A 6000-nucleotide genomic window follows, 5' to 3' on the forward strand; every position below is an offset into this window, starting at 1 on the left:
ACTTTTATATAATTATTATTTAAAAATATATCCTGAAATCAACGAAGTTGTAAGACTATAAAACAAATATAACTGTTCTAAAATGATTAACCATTTTTTTTTTACAAAATTTTACATAGAATAAAATCAATGATTGTTATTCAATTATTTACATTAATTTTTAATTTGAATTTAATCAAATCTCAAATACTAAATTATTTGTTAGTGTTAATAATAATAATAAGAGTAATAATAATGATAATAATACTAAGTAGTAACATTTTATTTTAGATCATTTTTTTAAATTAATATTTAACTAGCAAAATGAAATAATAAATATAATAATAATAATAATATTAAGCAGTAACATTTTAATAATAATATTAATTAGTAAATTTTTAACATTAAAAAAAATAAAAGTACTAAATACTATCGCCTCATAATTATTAATAAAGTATAATTTTATACATAAAAATAAAAATAAAATACTAACCATTTCCGTTTTCAATGATATCATGTTCCTTTAATTCATCACTGAATTTTATACCATGTGTTACACGGATTTATTTAAGTTATTTATTTTTATATTAGTATTTAACTATTTAAAATATATTTTCATAAATAAAATTATCAAATTTTAAAATATTTAATAATATATTAAATATAATTAAGTATATAATTGTCATGAAACAAACATTATAAAAAAAGATAGCACGTTCAAACTGTATGAATCTCTTAATTGAGAAAGCGAAATGTGTATCGAAGTATGTTGCTTCAAGAAATAAGAAATTTTGTGGGCTTGGTAAAAAAATAAAGAACAAATTTTATGGACAGGTACCCAAAACATTTTAAATTTTAATTTATTAACTAGTGGAGTGCCCGTGTGATGCACGGGTCGGTATTTTACTGTAAGCGAAATAAATACTATTTGTTAGGGTGCTGTTTGTATCATTAGAATGTAAGTGAAAAAATAATATTTGTCAGGATGCTGTTTGTATATTTTTACTCTAAGCGATATAAATACTATCTGTTAGCATGCTGTTTGTATATAACATAAAGATAATTTGCATGAAGACTTGATTGTGTTGAAAATATTTTAAAGTTGATTTAAATTATATAAAAGAAACATGGGGAATAAATTAAAAATATTTTTTTTTCTGGAAAGAAATTATTTTAGATGTATTTAATTGTGAAGAAGGACTAAATTTTAAAAATAATTTTGTAAAAATGTTTAGTGAGCATATGAAAATAATATTTTGATTATAAAAGATAATTTAGACTCATAAAAAAACTATGTTTTAGTCTTTGTTTAAAAAAATGTTAAATAATTTTGTTATCTCTATAAATAATAGTATTTAATTCTGATCCTAAATAAATTTTAATTTAATTCAGCAAAAAAAAATTCAAATTTTTAGTTATCTGTTACAGGTGGTGGCAGTATTGAGCTATGTGGTTTTTTGTATAAAGCTGAAATCAGACAGCAGTGTGTATGAGAACGAAATCAAACAAAGCTGACACATGTTTTTAGTATTTCAGTGCAAAGGAAACCGAAAAAGGTAAAGACACAACGAATGGCAGCAGCATACAAATAGAAGGCTTAATCCTGCGGCTACACTTTTGATCAAAACAGTTTGACTAATTGCAACCATTTATTTGAAACAGAAATTCGAACCATTATATTATTATGGAATAATATAATCTAAACTTAAATGTTAATTTGATTTCATCATTTAATCTAATTTAGAAGCCAATATTGACCTATCGCTTCAACGTAGTTCGCAAAATCAATATAAAAATCAAACGACAAACAAAGCGCTGAGAAAAATTAACGAAACGTAAATATTTGTAATATTGAAATGAGGAAATTGTCTAGTGGTTGTAGCAGGAAACAAAAAACATAAAATATTAAACTTTTAAAAAAAAGATGAATATAAAAAAACTTATTCATCAAAGTCAAGGTTGGTGTTGCTGTTGTTCCATTCGATGGCTTTCCTTATGAGCAACTCCCATGCATGGTCATGAAAACGGTAGTAAAAGACTACCTCATCTCCGGGTCTTAAATTTTTTTCATGAATCAGGTTGAACCATGGTTGTGTAATGGCAGGGATGTCATGGTGGATGGTGAGTGGCCATTTGGTGGATTTTGAAAGTCCGTGGTGGATGGTAATACTTTTTTTGGAGCCATACACAAATTTGGAAGCCGCTGCAGGAAGTGTCTGTAACATCAAAAGAAAGGATGGTTAAACAAATTGATGAGGAAACCACAAAGTATGATAGACTGAAAAAAGTGTAGTATAACGCACTAAAGGTAGGTTCTGCTGTAGCATATCATCTATGATATCAACAGTAAAGATGTATCTCCTTCTATAAATGATGGGTTTTAGGCTAGAGTGGTGGTGTGCAGGTCCGTCAATATAAACGGTGAAAGTGGTGTTTTTGTCACCGGCGACCAAACGTAGAATCACGCTTTCGTTGAGGTTGTATGCCCTTCTAAAATCATTCAAGCCATCAGCAAAAAAGCATTTAGTACCAAGTGTTCTTACCCTAATGAAATGTATCTCGCCATCGTAGTGGAATAAAACGTATTTGGGGTAGTTGCGCAGCCATTGCCTGTGATAGGTGAAAGGAACTTGGAGAAGGTTCTGCAGGCAAAGAAAGTAAGGCGAGACAGTTGATAAAAAATGGAAATGCAGTTAAGTAGAAAGCGTTTTTTTATGTGAAATGTTACCTTCTGAACCTTGAAAGGTGCGGTGAATCTTATGTTGTCCATTGGATTGCGTGGAAAACTATACGAATAATGTGAAAATATTAAGTAACCAAAGGAATAGAGGAAAAAGATATAAGAAAGATGAAAATGAGAAGAAGAAGAAATAAATTACAATAGTGGAGCGTGATGCGAAAGTGACCATAAGAATGCAAAGAAGATGAATAGGGAGTCTAGTTTGGTTTGGTAGGATGCGAAGAGGATGAATAGGAAGTGCAGTATAGGTATATATATGTGTATAGGAGTGTTGTAAGTGTTGGTGGTGTTATATCGATATAATGAATGATTTAATTAACAAATTAAATGGTGACTCTTGGATGCAAAGAAGATGAATAGGGAGTTTAGTTTGGTTTGGCAGAATGCGAAGAAGATGAATAGGATGTGTACTATACGTAGATATATGTGTATAGAAGTGTTGTAAGTGGCGGTGGTGTTATATCGATATAATGATTGATTTAATTAAGAAATTAAATTAAATGGTGACTCTTTGTTGTTGAACGATGCAAAAAAGAGTTGTGAAGAGTCACAACCCTATACAGCGTTGACGTCTCTCGATAATGATTACATTTGATGTAGTATAGGGAGATACAACTGCAGTAATTGTTTTAGTGCATTTATTATGATAGTGCCTTAGTGGTGTAAGTTTTATGTGGGATGGGAAAGCGGTCTTTTTTTTGTAAACAAAGTGGAAGTTCAGAAGGCAATCTGATAACAGAGTAAGCGGGGATATGAAGCGTGTAGGAAGCGTGTACGTATCGGGAAAAGTAAGGGTTGAGCAACAGTTGTGCAGTGTATTTACTAGGAATACGGATTCGTTGGTGTAATTTTAATTTGGCAGTGAATATAAGTTGAATTTATTTGTAGAGTAAGTGGAAGTTCAAAAGGTTATGGTATAGGACTGAAAGCATGAATAAAAACTGTGCATGGTTGGTCCAGCATCCCAGGGACTTCGAAAACATTTTCATTAAATTAAATCATATGATATTTTTCGAAAGTATGAGTTTTCTGTCCATAAACAACTGTCATACCTATTTTGTCCATAAAACGTAGTATTGAGCGGATCTAATTTGGTTGAACAGTGTGTATAAATTATTATAGGATTTGTGGATTGTATGGTACAACAAATCTATTATCTAGTTCAATCCCATTTTTCATCACTGCACGACCATCATTTCTTCTCCTATAAACTGGGAATCCATCCTGGTCAACAATTGTTGCTCCATGGAAATTTTTTGGAAAACATCTAATGCACTTTCCATTGACCATACATGGTGATTTTTTATTTGCAAACCCACATGGTCCATGCATCATATGGTTGGACACAATTTCAAATAATTGTGCCTGGCTCTGTTTGTCAGGTATTTCTGCTGAAATCATTTGATCAATATCGTGTGGGTTTGGTAACTTGTTTGTAGGGTGCAGAAAAATTAAAATGTGGGCATGTGGCAATCCTCTTTTTTGCCACTCAATTGTATAAATATCTATAATAAACTTGCATCAGTGATATTATAAACATCAACTTAGAAAGTAGGGAAAAAGTCATATAATTTTTTTTTACTTACATCCAATAATGTTGCCAAAGATATTGCCATGTTTTAAGTCATTCATTAATTGATTGAGTTTTATTTTGAAAACTCGTGTGATAATATCAGGGCAATTATTGGGGGTCAGATTGGATTGTGTGACCTTGCGTCGTATTTCTGGCCATGTTGGATTACATGTCATTGTTAAGAATAAGTCTGGAAATCCAAGATGTCCACAAATTGCCATACCATCAAAATACAGTTGCTCTATATATCTTTGACCACCAACAAAACTACTTGGCAGTATGATTCTCTTTCCTCTGTCCCTACCAAGTGTTTGAGGATGATCATTAGAGCCAATTAAATTGATGTATTTGTCAACCCTGAGTTGTTGTTGATGCTGGCTGACATAGTTTAGTTTTTGAGACTCAATCATACAATATCCATCAACAATCCATTGCTGAAATAATCTTCTGGAATGAAGTATAGTCTGTGCTTCATCAGTTCTTGACTGTAGGCGGTAAGAAAAATATTCGTGCAATGTGACTTGTTTCCTCTTTGCAGCATGTATATTGGCATGATCTTTGTGAGGTATATTTAGTCTGTAACCATCTTCTCCTTTTGGGTATAAAAGTGGATATTGCAAAGGCAAATATGCAGGATGAAGTTCATGTATTCTCTTCAGAAGTCTGGACTGTTTTTCTATTATAATATCTCTTTTATCAGCTGAGTGTTCATCGCCAACAATCAAGGCAGCAACTTCAGTGGTAGTTGGTAAGTTATACAACCTTCCGTTTGTTTGTCTTTGACTAATGAGTTTCATCTTCAAGTCTGGAACTACAGCAGAATGCAATTTGTCCCTTGCCATTCGAAACTTTTGAGCATAGTGATTGTGATGATCAAGCATGTCTTTGATTGCAATGATAATCTGTTCATCAAGCATATCATGCATCCTGTAAATAAAAAATTAGCCAGAACAACATACACAACTATTTGAATATGTAATTTTTTACATGTGTGACATAAGTATGAATACTAACGGGTTTTGCGAAAGTCTGTTGATGATCTCATTGTCTGTATCATAAATATATAGTTGTGCAAACTTAGGTGGGTTATTAGGCATAGGGAGGAGGCTTCCAATAAGATGATGTGTTTGTCCATGTATACGGAAAGTTGGAGGTCCTTTTCCAGTGTTATAGGATTTGTCAAATTTGATACCGGGAGATGTAAAGGCAAACATTAGATTATATATTCGTATGTACTGCTGGAAATTCTTAGCTTTAGGATCCTGGTTATTGAAAAGTAAGTGATTTAATGGATGGGGTGGTTCATGCAACAGAGGTAGTTGTATTTTTCCATCAGAACAACATAATGAAAACCATGGTTTGTTTGTTTGTTTGTCTTTATTTATCCTCTCATCATACCACATCATAGCCTTACAATGTGGGCATTCCCATACAGGATCTCCGATATCAATGCAAGTACCACCTATAAATAAGGTATGAATAATAATTAAATATATCAAACACATTTGAATAAATTTTATAGTTGGAAGATCAAACCTATATTTTGGTATGCCGATGAGGTAGATAGAAAGGTCTGTTCATCATAATCATCAAGATCATCTATTGTTGGGTCATTTAATGAGTATTCTATGCATATTGATATGGTATAACACACATCAGTAAAAAATATTCGATTTATTTATTTGATCATCAAAGAAACAGAATATAA

General features: G+C 31.4%; 1 pseudogene; it reads right to left on the minus strand.

The window, feature by feature from the left end:
• Positions 1-5797, minus strand: part of LOC114391628 — a 35762-nt pseudogene extending 29965 nt beyond the window's left edge.
• Positions 5798-6000: the final 203 nt, after the last annotated feature.

Source organism: Glycine soja, chromosome 17 (genome assembly GCF_004193775.1).
Source record: "Glycine soja cultivar W05 chromosome 17, ASM419377v2, whole genome shotgun sequence".
NCBI classification, from domain to species: Eukaryota; Viridiplantae; Streptophyta; class Magnoliopsida; order Fabales; family Fabaceae; genus Glycine; species Glycine soja.